This window comes from Triturus cristatus, chromosome 7 (genome assembly GCF_964204655.1).
Source record: "Triturus cristatus chromosome 7, aTriCri1.1, whole genome shotgun sequence".
Taxonomy (NCBI): Eukaryota; Metazoa; Chordata; class Amphibia; order Caudata; family Salamandridae; genus Triturus; species Triturus cristatus.
This window is the reverse complement of record NC_140590.1, coordinates 1,780,098,334-1,780,116,591: the sequence shown is the minus strand read 5'-3', so window position 1 is coordinate 1,780,116,591 and position 18,258 is coordinate 1,780,098,334.

The window sequence follows — 18,258 nt, the reverse complement described above, 5'->3', positions numbered from 1 at the left end:
AAAGAACTGCTCCATAATCTTGGAAAGGTTGCAGGACTGCGAGTGAACTGGGTGAAATTCTGTTTATTCCCGACCAGGGGAGAATCACTCGGTCCGCCGAGTACTGCAAGGGTACAATGGGAATATAGCTGTCCGACGTATCTAGGAACAAGGATCTGTTACACACAAGGAGACCTACTGGAGGGCAATATCGGTAGGGCACTTAGAGGGCTGGAAGGTAGTCTTGAGTTTTGGGGGACTTGAGGAAATATGAATTTTGTGATCAGTTATGTCCCCTATCGTAGACCCCAACGGCTCCATGTACATGCTATAAGTACATGTATGTTCCCTCCTGCTCCAGTTTTGAAGACGCAAATATATGTGCGTCCACCGTCAACATGTCCTCTTTCAGATCCGCCATGAATGGGTCAGATATTCCATTCCTAAGTATGAAAGGCCACCGACTTTATGTGGTTCACTTTCCACATTTTACAGATTCAGGCGAGTAGGCCCGAATTCTGTCATCAAGCCTTTTCCTGCCTTCTGCCTCTGAAAGCTCCAGTCTGAGCCTGCATCTGTATCCATGAACTTTGTCCTACTCCCTGCGCGGCTAACGGTGCCTGATCCAGCCAGTCGCTTGCCAAAAACTGTATTTCACCTTCAAGATTATCTCCTCCGCTCCTCATCCGATGCATTCCTGTCTAGTAGTTTAGGTAAACATTCCTCCAGCTACCGTGCAAAGGGCCAGGCCTCGCTGCCCTCATGCAAGTAATTCATAGCCCCGTTACCATGGAATATTCCTACCCCCTCGCATCTAGTGTAGACACTTAGACGCTTGTACACGCACTAACAGTCAGTATAGAATAGATTCTATCCTAGAGACCTCTCCTTTTGGATAACACAGTTCTTTAAACATAGGATATTAGATATGATTTGGGATTAGGTTGACATAACCCCCAGACTTCTGTCTCCACATGTAGAGCTAAATGTCAAGTCCCCTTCTCCCTCTAGTTGCACGTCAATCACACGTCATGCGGCTGCGCGCGCATCTCTGCCAACTATTTCTGCTGACATTGCAGGATTCTCTTATGGATCCACCCACTTGTGACATCATGTATGATGACGTTTATTAAATTACGCCCATGTATACGCCTCTATTAGCTACGTATGCACCTTTTATCTATACTATCAGCTGTTACGCCTCTTGCATCTGTTTCACTGTAATGCATTTTCTATAAAACTGCCTATCTGTCAATAAAGTATGCCCTTCCTTCCTGAACTTTCGTGGTGATGGAATAGAATGCCTACAATTCGAATTGTATTCCTTTGTATAGGAATAAAGCCTTTTAAAACCTCTAATACCACGGATTCTGCCTCTTATATTTACTGAGTTATTCTTAATAGACTTTACCGCATAAAAAATAGTACCGGTAACGAAATATTTACCCCATAAATTGGCGCCCGAACAGGGACACTTTCTCATCTCACGCGCCGGTGGTGCGTTGCAGGCCCGGTCTCCTGCCACAGCTGAACGGACAAAAACGCGTACCTGCAGGATTTCCTGTATCTCCCTCCGGCCAAGCGGGGACGACTGAGGCTGCGATCAACACCCAGACGAGGCGGTGAGAAGTGCGAAGTATCCCGACCAGAGCCTAGCTGAGAGAGCAAGATCCGAGGTATACAGAGACCCGCCAGGTTCCGAAGTTCCGAGTCCAGTCGAGTCGAGTCCAGTCCAGTCCGGTCCAGTTTCAGTTCCGTTCCGAGGCCTTCCGTTCCGAGCTACCCGGTGAGCACCATTACCGGGGAGGCATTTAACGTGCACATAGTCTGTGCCGGTCAAGACGGGTTTGGGTACACAAATCCGGTCTGCACTGTTTCAGCAGTGTATCTGTACTGTTTAGCAGTATATATAGTATGTTTTGCATATAAATAAGTATAAATAAGTATTATCTAGGGTTAGTATAATGTCAGTAACTAGTTTTCTATTAGTTATCATTGTTCGTAAAACTGTTAAGTGTTAAATGTTTTAAATACGTTCTATATATTGTGGTGTGAATGACTGTTCATTATTGTGTTTTCTTGTATAAAGTGTGTTCTAGTAATAAAGTCTAAAAATGCCGCTCTTTTCGAAACTAAGACAGATCAAAACTAGAAAAGGAGTACTCGAAGAAGCTGTTCCCATCCCACCTAGGGACACTCCAGGATACTTTATGTATCATAAGCATGGCCTAGATGCCGTATTATTTCTCGATTTATGGGTGGACTACACCAAAGAATTACCAGAGAGTCAGAGATGGCCCGCAGCGGGGACCTAGGATGCAGATTGCATCATGAGAGTAGAAGAAGAATTATGGAAAAAGAAAGCCAGATAGTCACAGAAAGATGCCATTGAATTATGGCGTAAAGAATCATATAGACGTACGGAAAAAGCACTCAGACAGGAAGAGAAAGGTAGAGAGAATTCAAACAAAACCCGAGAAAATCTATTACTTGAGGAAGGTACCCGAGTAAAATCAGAACAAATAGATAGACAAAGAAACGCTCTTATGAATGGTATGTACCCTCTTTTTGCCGAAGGGTTACCTAAGGCTACCCCGGAAATACCAAAAGACTTAACTCCTCCATTGCTCCCGATAAAAGCAGATCCCAAAACACATCCCAAAACAGCAAAGGACGTTTTCCTTTCCTCCTATTTAGATGACGCAGCTCCCGAGTATGCTGAACACCTATTCCAAGCCGCTGATAAATTACTCAGAGATCGAAGGGGGTACCACATGCTCGATTCCATGGACGAACAAGAATTAGCCAGGTCAGCAGTACAATGGGCTGACAGTCCCGGCGAATACAATGATGATGTACTTGCACACACGTTTCTGAATCTAGATCCATATGAACAGCGTTTAGCTAGTATATACATGATTCAACACCTCCTTATATTATATAAGAGCCAACACTCCGATCCAGGACCCTTACCTGACATATTGACAGAACTACTCACGAATATATGGAGAGGGTCAGGTACTGATTTGATTAAGGAAATTCTAGAATCCCGAAACCAATATTTAAATTTCGTATGCCCAGAACACGTTCCAGTTCCCATCATGGGAAGAAAAATGTATCACATAGATAGACAGAACCCGTTACGCGAAGTGCACCCAATCAGAGGTGCCGGCGATAAATTCACACGCGCACCTCAAGGATTTACAGAAAGCCCCAGCATCTATAGCCAAGCACTGAAACGAGAACTTGACAGTATCCACATGCCAAATAACACTGCCTTGCTTCAATATGTCGATGATCTGCTGATCACCGCCCGAAGCGAACATGAATGTGAGACAGCGTCACTGACGGTTTTGAAATTTCTGGCTGACAAGGGGCACAAGGTGTCCCCTTCTAAGCTGCAATTCTGTGTCCAGCGAGTTGTTTACCTTGGGCACTCGCTGTCCAAGGAGGGAAGGCAGCTTACATCCGACCGCATCCAGTTAATTGCTAACATGCCAGCACCCAAGACACAAAAGGAGGTGCGGGCTTTTATAGGCCTCACTTCATACTGTAGGCAGTGGATCCCTCAATATGCATTTCTAGCAAAACAACTCATCCAGTTGACAACACAGGAGGCTGCCAAATCGACTGTCCTCCCTTGGACTCCAGAACATACACACGCCTTTGAAAGCTTAAAGAAAGCTTTATGCCAAGCACCTGTCCTAGCAACACCATGTTACAGTAAACAGTTTACACTCTTTGTTACAGAACGCGAAGGTACTGCCTTGTCAGTACTCACTCAGGAACAAGCAGGATCACACAAACCATGTGCTTATTTCTCTAGTACATTAGATCCAGTAGCTCAGGCTCTTCCAGCGTGCCTGAAATCGGTGGCAGCAACAGCTTTAGCAATCAGACAAAGCGATGCCATAGTGCTAGGACATCAATAGACAGTACAAGTACCACACGCAGTAGAGGTTCTCTTGAACCGCACACAAACACAACACTTGACTATAGCGAGACTCACCGGTTACGAACTGACATTGTTTCAGCCACACATAGAAATCAGACGTTGTAATACGTTAAATCCTGCCACACTGTTACCAGTAGGCGGAACGGATCCATTGGCACATGATTGTGTCGAAGTCATTACTATCACGACAAAACCCAGACAAGACTTGACAGATATCCCTTTGTCAGATCCAGACTTGACATTATATGTAGATGGGTCATGTATGAGAACAAGTACAGGAGAGTTAGTGGCCGCTTACGCAGTCACAACAGACACTGAAGTCATTGAAACAAATTGTATTAACACTTTGTCAGCTCAAGCAGCAGAGCTCATCGCTCTGACACAAGCCTGTATTCAAGCCACAAATAAAAAAGTCAACATATACACAGATTCACGTTATGCATTCGGAGTCGTCCATGACTTCGGCGTACTGTGGCGAGAGAGAGGTTATTTAACTTCTCACGGTGCCCACATCCAACACGGACCCCTCATTCAAGCCCTATTAGACGCGATTCATCTACCTACTGCAATATCGATTATGAAATGCAAAGCCCACACAAAAATTACCGATATCATTTCTCAGGGTAATGACCTAGCTGATAGAACAGCTAAACAGACTGCTCAGAATCAGACTCACACAACTGATATGACAAAGACAATAGTTCCGACACCAACACATTGCATGACAGTTAAGGATCCCGCCCTTGATGTAATTGACATACAGACACATGCTACACCAGAAGAAATAAAGAAATGGACTGAATTAGGAGGGATCCAAACAGATCAAGGATGGATGACGAAGGAAAAATCTATATGGTTTCTTCCCGACTCAATGGTTCAAGTCATCATTAACACTATACATAGTCCAGCGCACCTAGGAGAAAAAGCTATGCTAGACAGCATTCAACACATTTGGTTCAACAAACATTTACGAGCCGCAGCTAAACAAAAAGTTCGTACCTGTATGATATGTTGTCAGTTTAATCCAGGTAAAAGCATCCCCGTAGAACAGGGTGGATTTCAAACTCCCGATCATGCTTTTGAAGTCCTCCAGATGGATTATATCCAGATGGAACGATGTCGAGGATTCAAATATGTTCTCGTAGTTGTCTGTGCTCTTTCCCGTTGGACAGAAGCATACCCGGTTTCAGATTACACTGCCCCGACTACTGCCAAACAGTTAGTTCGAGAATTCTTCCCACGGTACGGTTTACCACGTGTTGTCTACTCAGATAACGGCCAGCCGTTCTCATCCGAACTAATGAAACACGTTTCCCTTTTATTAGGCTACCAATGGAAATTCCACTGTGTCCGACATCCCGAGGCGGCAGGTCTCGTGGAACGCCATAATCAAACTCTGAAAATTAGATTGTCCAAAATATGTAGGGAAAAAGGAGTCGATTGGATAGTAGCCTTACCAGTTGCGCTCTTTTACATGAGAATGGTAGCACATTCTCGAACAGGGCTATCCCCGTACGAGGTGATCTTCGGTAGACCACCAAATATGTGGGGGACGCCTATACCTCGTAAAATCACTGATGTTGACTGTAATATGCTGACAGATTACCTGGCTTCCTTGATGTCTGCACTACAATCTTGTCGTTCACAGGTATCCGCAGCTTTTCCCGACAATACTGAGGTGAAGCCCCATGACGTGGTTCCTGGGGACCTGGTTCTGGTCAGGAATTTTGACCGGAAGACCCAACTGGATCCTAGGTGGAAGTCACCGAAGTTGGTTCTACTCACCACAAGGACAGCCGTGAAGATCGAGGGACGGAAAGGGTGGTTGCACTCGAGTCATATCAAGAAATTTTATGGACTACCATCCAGTGTGAATATTCAACCCTGTATTCCCTCACAGACAGACTCAAAGCTCCCCTTGGCTGAATTAACAAAACCAGAACTTTACAAACTAAAATTGAGGTCTAGTAAGTCAGACAATTTGATTGTTTAAGTCCTCTCCAAGGTGAATCGGTTGAATTTGTCTCTGACATGTATCCTCTAGACCGGAATAGAGAAAGAAATCATCAGATGCTGCCCAAGAAGCATGCGTATTGTAAATCATTTCGTAGTCACTGCACAGTAACATTATTAATTTTGTTTTTTCTAAGTCTTCTGATCATCATTGTCAGCATCCTATTGCACATGTATTACCCTATTCTTAAACGTGCTTACAATATAACTGCAGAACATTCTTTTAGCGAATTACCTCCACATGAGTTGTCCTATAGATTTGCGCTGCGCAACAACACATTCATTAGTATGCTACATCATTCCCATCAAACCAGCAATGCCACAAATTGTTGGATATGTGGCCGACTCCCTCCCTATCAGAACTATAAGGGAGTTTTGCCCCTCTTTCCCTATCCGTTCACACACAATGGCTCCTGTGGAGCATGGTTTAGTTTGATTAATTCCCTAGATTCGAATTCCGCAGTTTATCAAGACAACTGGGTATGGGGAAACCTGAACTTAGTTTTGCTTAAAGTCTGCTACCCTAACAAGGAGGGACTTCCCAAAAGAACAGGAACTGATCTAGAAAATGAAGTATATGGATTAGGTAATTTTACACTTAACCTCATGATCCTGAACGTTGAATCTGAAGCTACACCAATCTTGCCCGCCATGTCAGTATTCCCAGTAAAAGGGGAATTATGTGTAAGAAAGAATGGCTCCATACACATGGGCCATAGTAAATGCACCACTGTAATAAAATTCAGTGATCAAGGCAAGTCTACATTTAGAGCTTCTCGCCATTCCTACTTTATATGTGGCCAGACCCCATATATATGTCTACCTCTAGATTGGGATGGTACTTGTTACATAGCATTCCTTCTGCCACCTGTTTTCCTAGCTCCTCCTGATTATCATAGAAATACCCATTTAGTACACAATAGACAGCAGAGAGATCTCCCAATTGTCGATTACACTGAAACAGCATGGGAAAAATACACAGATTTCAATAAAGGTTTCTTTCCCTATATAGGTACAGTCACTAATAGTAAGCTGATACGTAGATTAACCAGAACCCTTGAAGCAGTAGTGAACGAAACTATTTCCGCCTTAGGCAATTTAACAGAAGAGCAGTCTGCTATGCGGATTGTTGTGCTTCAAAATCGTCTTGTCCTTGACGTCATCCTGGCCGATAGGGGCGGAGCTTGTAGGGTCATCGGATCAAGTTGTTGCATTTTCATACCAGAAAATTCGCCGTCAGTATATAAAGCCATAACCCGCCTTCATAAGATTGTAAGCCAGATACACCAGAGTCCAGGCACCTGGACTTGGTCCGGTTGGTTCTGGGGCGTGTTGTCAGCCTGGGGATGGAGAATCCTATCCTTCCTAGGTATTGGCTTTCTCGTACTATTCAGTTGCTGCTTATGTCTACAATGTGGGCCAGCGATTTGTGGTCTGTGTGCCACCTCGTGTATCCCACATCCAAGTTTTCGCTCAAGATCCCGGAAGAAGAAAGAAGAACAAATGATGCTATATGAACAGATCGATGGATTGAATAAGATCGATATCTCCTGAGGGTCCGTAGGGGACAAGGAGGGAATGAGGAAATATGAATTTTGTGATCAGTTATGTCCCCTATCGTAGACCCCAACGGCTCCATGTACATGCTATAAGTACATGTATGTTCCCTCCTGCTCCAGTTTTGAAGACGCAAATATATGTGCGTCCACCGTCAACATGTCCTCTTTCAGATCCGCCATGAATGGGTCAGATATTCCATTCCTAAGTATGAAAGGCCACCGACTTTATGTGGTTCACTTTCCACATTTTACAGATTCAGGCGAGTAGGCCCGAATTCTGTCATCAAGCCTTTTCCTGCCTTCTGCCTCTGAAAGCTCCAGTCTGAGCCTGCATCTGTATCCATGAACTTTGTCCTACTCCCTGCGCGGCTAACGGTGCCTGATCCAGCCAGTCGCTTGCCAAAAACTGTATTTCACCTTCAAGATTATCTCCTCCGCTCCTCATCCGATGCATTCCTGTCTAGTAGTTTAGGTAAACATTCCTCCAGCTACCGTGCAAAGGGCCAGGCCTCGCTGCCCTCATGCAAGTAATTCATAGCCCCGTTACCATGGAATATTCCTACCCCCTCGCATCTAGTGTAGACACTTAGACGCTTGTACACGCACTAACAGTCAGTATAGAATAGATTCTATCCTAGAGACCTCTCCTTTTGGATAACACAGTTCTTTAAACATAGGATATTAGATATGATTTGGGATTAGGTTGACATAACCCCCAGACTTCTGTCTCCACATGTAGAGCTAAATGTCAAGTCCCCTTCTCCCTCTAGTTGCACGTCAATCACACGTCATGCGGCTGCGCGCGCATCTCTGCCAACTATTTCTGCTGACATTGCAGGATTCTCTTATGGATCCACCCACTTGTGACATCATGTATGATGACGTTTATTAAATTACGCCCATGTATACGCCTCTATTAGCTACGTATGCACCTTTTATCTATACTATCAGCTGTTACGCCTCTTGCATCTGTTTCACTGTAATGCATTTTCTATAAAACTGCCTATCTGTCAATAAAGTATGCCCTTCCTTCCTGAACTTTCGTGGTGATGGAATAGAATGCCTACAATTCGAATTGTATTCCTTTGTATAGGAATAAAGCCTTTTAAAACCTCTAATACCACGGATTCTGCCTCTTATATTTACTGAGTTATTCTTAATAGACTTTACCGCATAAAAAATAGTACCGGTAACGAAATATTTACCACAGACTCTCCCGCTATCAGTAATTGGCCGGGTGCCTTTGCTTAAAATGATCGCTCTCCCGAGACTATTGTACTGTTTTGGGACCTTGCCAATTTGGATCCCAGCGTGATATTTCAGACAACTCAAAGCCATGCTCACAGGTTTTCTATGGGGCACCGGCAGATGTAGGGTAGCATTAGCAACTATGATGCACCCGTGATTAGAGGGAGGATGAGTGGTACCTGATTTTGAGACATTATCTAGAAGCTCAATTACAATGGCTCACACAAAACATCGCGTCCAGGTTAAGAGGAACGGGGGAAACCAAGGGATGGAACACCGGACATAGCGGTGCTCTCCTGGATTGTGTTAGACCTCCCAGTTCGGACTAATGACCTTCCCGGTAGCCACAGAACAGCACAACAGTGCTGGAGAAGGAGCTTGAAAAGGGAGAGAATTGAGACTCCCCACGCGTCGGATATCCCACTGTCCATCTGCAATGTATTACTACAAGGGGGCACATGAGGAGGATTTGGGATGCTGGAAAGAGAAAGGCCTGGCTACGGTAGGGGATTTATACGAAGATGGCTCTATGATTCCCTTTAATGATCTCCAGGAGCGGTATGACTTACTAGGGGGGGATTTTCTATTACACGCTGCACTTACAACAGCTATCCATCAGCACTGGGAGGAGGGCCTTACGAACCACAAACGTCATTGAGATGTCAGTATCTGGTAACAGCAGCAGGAACCTTCAAGGTGGTTACATGCCTGTATAGACAACTTACGCAAGAGACGCTGCTACCGCTGACTATATTACATCATAGATGGGAGGAGGATGTGGGAATAGAGATTCCAGACAAAACCTGGGCCGAAGTAGTTGAAAGAGCATGGGAAAGTACCAGAAACACTCGTTTCCAGTTGGTCAATCAATCAATCATGGCATTTGTAAAGCGCACTACATACCCACGAGGGTCTCAAGGCGCTGGGGGGGGGGGAGCTGACACTGTTCGAAGGCGGATGGGGAGGGTGTTCCATGTCTTGGTGGCGAGTTGGGAGAATGATCTGCCATGGCGGTCACTCTTAGGTTGCGGGGGACGGTGGCGAGGGTGCCGTCTGCAGAGCGGAGCTGGCGGGTGGGGGTGTAGAGGTTGAGTCGGCTGTTGAGGTATGTTGGTCCGGTGTTGTGGAGTGCCTTGTGTGCGTGGGTGAGGAGTTTGAAGGTTATCCTCTTGTTGACAGGGAGCCAGTGCATGTCTCTCAGGTGGGGTGTGATGTGGCTGCGGCGAGGGATGTCAAGGATCAGGCGTGCGGAGGCGTTCTGGATGCGTTGAAGCCGTTTCAGGAGTTTGGCCGGGGCTCCTGCGTAGAGTGCGCTTCCGTAGTCCAGTCTACTGCTGATGAGGGCCTGGGTGACCGTCCTTCTTGTTTCGGTGGGGATCCACTTGAAGATTCTGCGAAGCATGCAGAGGGTGTTGAAGCAGGAGGAGGCGTTGACCTGCTTCGTCATGGAGTGGGTAGAGTCGAGGATGACCCCTAGGTTGCATGCGTGGTCGGTGGGTGTTGGGGGTGTTCCTAGTGCAATCGGCCACCAGGAGTCGTCCCAGGCCGAGGGGGCGGATCCGAGGATGAGGACCTCCGTCTTGTCCGAGTTCAGCTTCAGTCGGCTGTTCCTCATCCAGTCGGCAATGGCCTTCATTCTTTCGTGGAGGTTAGTTTTGGCTCTGTGGGGGTCCTTGGTGCATTTTTATTACATCTTGCAAAGGGTCTCTCTTACTCCAGTGCTGCAGGGAGGGAGATGACTTTCGCCACATGTTTTGGGGTGCTCACACTTAGACGTATATTGGCATGAGGTAGTGGCATTCCTTAACACAATCACTGACAGGGAATTGGAATTGGCTAGAGGACCGTGTGTACTACATAGGTTTCCATACACGGCCAAGAATAAAATCACTAGCAAGTTCATAGGCATGAGTCTCCTACTAGCTAAACGGGAGATAACTATGGATTGAAAAGCACAGAGGGGCCCCAGCATAGCTCGCTAGAAAAAAGAGTTTACTAAATGGGCAGACTGCGAAGGAATAGTCTGAATGAGGATGGCAAAAGAGGGTGGGGAACGAGAAAGCACTAGATGTGGCGAAGGCGTGGGAAACGTTGGTAGTTCTCCTCAAAATCCCTGACGGCGATAGTGATGAAGACCCCGGAACACCTATTCCTGTACTAGGAGATCGGGCGGATTGCACCTAACCTCGACCTCCCACGGGGAATCTAACAAAGGAATGAGCACTGCATATATAGTGGCTGTACATAACCCTTAATTCAGATGCATTTGGTATATCAAAAAGGTACAACATAACATCTGCATACTACACCTTGTTGGAAGTACTAGACGTGGTATGCCTGGGCGGGTGGGGCGGGTGGGGGGTACCTTTGGGCAGTTAGATTAGAGTTAATATTTGACAATTACAAGGATGACTGCTGTGAGCAAGTCATGTAATGTGGGATTAATTTACATAGTTTAATTTATCCTCGAACTAGAAGGTGGGAAAGAGTATCACTGACATGCTTGGAATGCTTCGAAGACTTGCACTTTAAATTTCAGTTCCTAACCCTCTTCGATTTTATAAGTCTTATTGTGGAAAATTATGTAAAGTGTGTTTGAGCAGATGTGTAACTCTTAATAAAATTAAACAAAACAAAAAATGGGACAACATTGCCCCTTCGCTGACAGACCTGCACTTGTTTTATCCTGAATGGAGATCCTTTTTCAGTGCTTGCAGACTTTTTTTTCAATGATGCAACCCAAAAGAAGCCATGCTAATTGGTCTTTATGTTCCTAACATTAGGCCTTTGTACAGTACCTTGTGTCCAAATCTCCTGGTGAGTTATGCTTGCTTAGATAGAAGTATGAGGTGGCAGGCATTACTTAAAAACCCTCAAACACTCAAGCATCTGCCATTAATCAGCAGAGAATTATTGTGATAATGGGGCATTGTCCACCCAAAATTAGATTTTGTATCACTAGAAAATCTTATCAACTTGAAGCAGTATTTCCTCATTCCTCAGTGCACTGCAGGATAAAACAAATAATAATGAACAAGTACCATTAAAAGGGGATGTGCCTAATCTCCTAGAGTGTCAGTCATGGGACGCATTTTTGCAACCCTTAATGTTACCTTACTCGAAGGTACATTTATAGTGGTTCTTCCAGAGCTTCACCAACAAATGCAGGATGAGCTGGGTGCTTCATCTGCTTTAAATCAGGTTACAAAACCAAAAGGGAATACGGTAGTGTGGCAGAGATCATTTTTGACAATATTAAAGAAATTAAGAACTTTTTGACATTCATTGGAGTTACCGAAGATTATCTCTCAAATTTATGTTTAGATGGAGAGAAACATACTAAATCTTAGAAAGCTTTGTTAAAACTTCAAAACTTTTAACCTTCAATAATCCCAAAAAGCAAATGCTGAAGAAAAGGAACAACTTACACAAACATTCAAAAGTGAGAATTTGAAAAAACAGGGTGGATACAGTGAAATGAGGTTTCAATACTATTGTGTAGATGAAGAACAGCATTGAGGCTATAACAAGAAATAGAGAAAATAGGATTGGTCTACAAAGAGATATTGACTTTGTGTAGACCAGCAATACCCAAAGAAACAGGAATCAGAGGATTCAAATCAATTTGAGGAAATTGCAACATCATGAAATATTCACTCTTAAATATACAACTGTCTGAGCACACAGAAACCATACAACCAAGTAGTTGTTGGGCAATATGTTGCCATTAATATGTGGCTTAAATGGTCCTGGAAGCAGTTCTTCTTTTGTTTTTATTGGCTGCCAGTTTCAAATTGCCCTGGAAATCCCGGGCCCTGTATGTCAGCTCCAGCTGCCACTGTCTGGTCTTCCACAGTCTCCAGGCTTTTCTCTCTCAGTGTTTCCTTAGGTGTACTTGTTGCTTTTTTCCATGGTTTATAGTGACCTTGATTGTTATCTTGACAACTCATGACAGCTTGCCATTACAGAAATTCCCCCCTTTTTTTAATATTCTGGTTTATTCTAGAATATTCTGGCCTAAGGCAAGCCCGTCTGCGCCCGTCCGCGACCGGCCGCCGACCAGAGCCGGCCAGCATGCCAGTTGTAGGAGTGGTCGATCTGTTTGCTGGTCGCGGGACGAGTTGCTGGATCTCCAAGGTCCTCTCTGCGCTAGATCTCATCAGTTTGACCTAGCGGCTGCCCCATTGCCACTTAGCTGCGGGACCTGCCAAAAGAGTCTGTGTTTAGATCAGGCTACCAACACAAGACAAACCGGTCCCCGGGGCCTTTTAAAGGAGCGTAAGGTCAATATAAAGGCAGCCCTTATTAATTGCAGATCTTTGGTTAGGCATGCAACAGAGGTGTGGTCACTTCTAAACGATGGGATTTGGGACTTGCTGTTTTTGACAGAAACCTGGCTCCACCTGGATACGGTTACATCAATTGCTTTGGCTATACCCTCTGGCTTTAACTTTTTCTATGCCAATCGGGAGGGCGGAAAGAGAGGGGGTGGCCATTATCCTCAAAGATTCGTGGGAGATGGCATCCTCGGACTCGCTGGCTGAGCAGGGCATTGAGGGTCTTAATTTCTGCATACAATTCAATCCGACTATTGCCCTTGCTGGCATCCTTATTTACAGACCCCCTGACTGTGCTACAACGGCTCTCCAGAATCTATGCAGTTTAATTGCCCAAAAATCAGTTAAGTACACCAATTTTATGGTTCTAGGAGATTTTAATGTACATGCTGGCGATGCTAACAGCGCACAAGCAGGTCAACTTATATCTGCTTTAGCTGGCATTGACCTCATTCAACAGGTTTTCTCGCCCACGCACATTGCAGGCCACACCTTAGATTTAGTATTTACCACTCTTACTGATTTAAATATGGAGAGTCCAATTCCGTTAACGTGGTCAGATCATTATCTGATCCCTTTTGGCTTTACCCTGCCAAATGGTGGGCAAGCGGAGGGCTCCCGCTGGACGCTAAAGAGAAATTGGAAAAACCTGAATGAGCACTGTTTTACGGGCTACTCGTCCCCACCTATCCTCTGACCCAAATGTAGACGCAGTCTCCATTCATCAATGGATTGCCTCTGCAGTAGATGCGGTAGCTCCGGTTAGAGTAGTCAAATCCACGAGATTGTCCCCGACTGCCGCCTGGTTCTCATGCGCCCTTAAAGCCACAAAAAGTAAGTGCAAAAGATTGGAGCGCCAGTGGAGAGTGAGTTATAGCGACTCAACCAAGGCTTCCTACAAAAAAGCATTAAAAGACTATCATAAGGACATAAAGGCAGCTATGAGAGATTACTTTATCAACCGCATCCAGAATGCAGACCACTCTGGTCGCGAGGTTTTTAAAGTAGTTCAATCCTTTTTTAACCCTAAGGCACTGGAGACCAATGTCAGACCCACCCCAGCCCTGTGTGGCAAAATAGCCAATCACTTTGAAAACAAAATTTTAAAGGTCTACGACTCCTTCGCACCATCGGAGCCAACTATGGCACCAGACAAATCTCCAATCGCGTCAGATTCTCCTATGCTTATCAATTTTACGCCTATACTATTAATGGATGCTCTAGCCGTAATTCAGAAATGTCGCTCAGGCGCTCCTGATGATCCCTGCCCACCTAAATTATGGAAAATAATATCCGCCCCTATGGCGGATACATTACTCCAGCTATGGAACCCCTCGTTGGACACGGGAATCTTCCCGGACTCTTGGAAACATGCAACTCTTCTACCACTACGAAAGAAACCGAATGGTGACCCGGACGATCTTAGTAATCTCAGACCTATTTCCTTGCTCTCCGCCCCAGGCAAGATGCTGGAGAAACTGGTGCAACCTCAACTGACCTCCTTCATCGAAATCAGAGGGTCACTACATGATACACAATCAGGCTTCAGGGCCGGTTTCAGTACAGAAACCGCGCTCCTTGAGGTCGCGGAGTCAGTTAGATGGGCTCTGGACTCAGAAGCCTCGGCGATGCTGGTGCTCTTGGATCTATCTGCGGCGTTTGATACCGTGGACCACTCTATACTGATCCAGAGATTACACGCCGCGGGATTTGAGGGTAAAGTTCTGTCCTGGCTGACATCCTATCTGAGGGGCCGTACTCAGAGGGTCGCCCTTAAGCCATATGAGTCCGATCCGAAACAGCTGTGGTGTGGTGTCCCACAGGGATCGGCCTTGAGCCCCCTACTCTTCAATTTATACCTCGCTCCGCTCTTCTCTTTGATCGCCAACTGGGGTGTTAAAGCGATTTCCTACGCTGACGACACCCAGTTGTTTTTCTCTTTCAAGGAGCAGACGGAGGAGGCTTTTAAGAATTTTAAAGGCTGCTTACGGGATATTGCGGCTTGGATGAACTCAAACAAATTAAAGCTGAACGCGGGGAAGACCGAAGTATTGTTCTTCGGTCAGGACTGTGTCCCTGACGCAGAGTTGTGGTGGCCGGTAGAAATGGGTCCACCTCCCTCTCCCGCCAAATGCATCCGGAACCTAGGGGTGAGATGGGAGACAGATCTCTCCTTCTTAGCTCAAATACAGCAAGTCTCAGCTACTTGCTTCAGTAAATTAAAAAATTTACGGAAAATACTGCTGTAGTTACCAGAAGACTGCTGGAAAACTGTAGTCCATGCAACAGTTACCTCAAGGCTGGACTATGCTAATGGACTGTACCTTGGTCTGCCAAAATATGCGATTCATCGACTCCAGATGGTTCAGAACGCGGCTGCGAGACTGGTCTGCCGTTTGCCTTCTCGAGTCCATGTCTCTCCGCATCTTCTGAAACTCCACTGGCTTCCAGTGGAGAAGAGAATCGTTTTTAAGGCCATGACCCTGGTTTACAGGGCTCTAAGCGGTAAATGCCCGAGCTATCTGAAAGAAAGATTGCGCCCCTATAAACAGACCCGTGCGTTGCGCTCTAACTCCCAAAACCTGCTACAATCCCTCCACTTTAGGAAATCTCGCCTGGGTGGGAGAACCTTCACGGTTAGAGCAGCCACACTGTGGAACTCCTTGCCAGGCTACCTTCTTCAGGCTAACACAGAACCTGGTTTCCGGAAGGCCTTGAAGACCTGGCTGTTCAAATCAGATTAACACTCTCGAGGTGGCTCTCTTCCTTCTTCGTTTGCTGCAGTGCCTGAGGTTTAGCGCCGGGACACACCTGTCGGGTGTAGCTGTCGCGCTCTATAAGCTGCTGTATTATTAGGAAATTTATTTTGCAACTCTCTGAAATATCAAAGGCAAGTACAAACAGAGACAGGTTTATGAGGCATCATCACCTTTTCATGCTACTGATCATCAAAGACTCTTTTGAACTTGAGAATCTAGGACTGGCCCATCTAAAAATATAGTTGTCCTTGAGATATTATGATCAAAGGTAGTCTATTCTTTAGATTTTCCTGAGCTGGTTCCATTTTGAAAATGTGAAATACAGGGTGAATTTTCCACTTTTTAATATAACTAAAAGTTAACAGCTCTTGGATCTACCATCTTGACCATACAAGTGGGCCATATAACTGGGAGCAAACTTTTGGTTAACAACCAAACCATTCATTCTTCAGTATGAATTGTTACTGTCTGGAACGCTCTATCTACAAATTAGTGTTAGCAAGAGGGACTGTAATAATGTACAAACAGAAGGAACATTATATACCAAAACGTTGGAGCGCTATACTTGGGATGGAAATCATCGGTACAATACAATGTAAAACTGCCAGGAGCCTATGCAAAGAGTACTGTTTTTCCATACTCCCCAGTGGTATCCAGTTGCCCCTTTCATCTTGCTATACTGCCACAAAGTATAATGAATATGACTTAAGGTCTGATTGAACTTCTTGGCCTGCCTATTGGTCAGATGATGGCAACTGGTGGATTTGAAGTTTACTGTACCTACTTGTTTTAGTAAGAAATTCCAAAAGATGGGCATGAATAGAAGCCACTGAGCCTCATGACTTGTTTTAAAAAGTGCTGAGCCAACTTCACTACTGTAGAAAATGTAGGCAATGGGAATTAGTGTACCAGTTTTGTTAACTAGTTCACTTTGGTGAACAAGACTGTCCATCCATGAGAGCTTATAAGTACTGAAATGCAATAACATGGCTTCTGAGATGTGGGGCAAGGTTGTATCAGGGTCATTGATAGCCATAAGCTGAACTTTTTTGGTGCTATTTCCACAAGCTATAAATTCAAAACAATCTTGTAATCATATCCTGCATCATTTAAAGTCTGGAAAGACCTAACTAAGGAGTGTGATAGGACCAACTGATGATCTTAGTCTGAAGTTCTTTCTCAGGGATAAATAGATTTTTCTCATGGAATAATTATGCATTTTGTTCCTGGTAGTGACATTCTTTTGTATGTGAACACCTTTCTGTCTAATTTCTTCAAGTAACAATGTTTTAACGAGTGGCCCCATTGTCTGTATCACTAGGGTAGTTGGTGGATCATCCAGAACTGTTCTTCTTCATTTCCTTGAAAGAATAATGCACTAGACGTTCCTTTCCATAAGCAAGGTCTTCAATTAGTATTATTCCCATGGGAAAGATGGGACCACCAGGCATGTCTTCAATTAGCACATTGTATTCTGTTTGAGAGACTTAGGTTTTATGATCTGGTCAGGCTAGGGCTGTATCCACTGACCAGCTGAGTACTCACCAGTTTGCCTCCTTGATTACCAGCAGTTCACGGTCATCAACATTTTTAGTTTCTGTGAGAAGCAAAGTGTGTTAGGCAGTATATTACAATAGCAATGCCAATCTGCCCACTGCACATCATTCTCACTGTTTTCAACAAGGGCACACAGACAAGGTGGAGACCAGCCCTAGACAATGTTATCAGCTACCTTACATGTGTTTGGAATAACAGAATGCTAGCCTTGGACAACAATCTGTGTTACCATTGGAATAGTGTAATTAAGGCTCAGCCCTATATGTGTCATAAATACACATATATACACTCATATAAGATAATGATTTTCCAGATTTTCCATGTATGACTTATTTATTTTACCATGCATGATGAATTAAAATATATTAACATATGTAACCATTGTGATAATTAGGAATCAATACATGAGCACATTGGACTGGTTTGTAGACCAAGGCAATCATATTCTTTGCACCAGTGGTGCCAGCTCTGCTTCAGGAGAAGAGAAGAGTCAGTTGGAAGGGGAGAAGTGCTGGCAGAGACGGGCACTGGTAAAACACATATTTTCATGCAATTACTTTTATACTCACTAGCCAGGAGTACCAGAGATTTACCTGGTTCAGCGGTGGTTCACTTATTATAATGGCCTCTTCTATTTATAACTCACAAAGGCTCATAATAATAAGTATTGATGGCTTGAGGGAAACGTGAAAAAAGGGTAGGTTAATAGTAAGGAAAATGGTATATGTGTGAAAGGGTGGGTGGGTGAAAGGGTGCATGGGTGGATAACAGGATGGATGGGTTAAGGAATGGTTGGAAGAAAGGGTGGATATTGACTGGATGAGTAATAGTTTGGAAATGTCGGTGAAAGA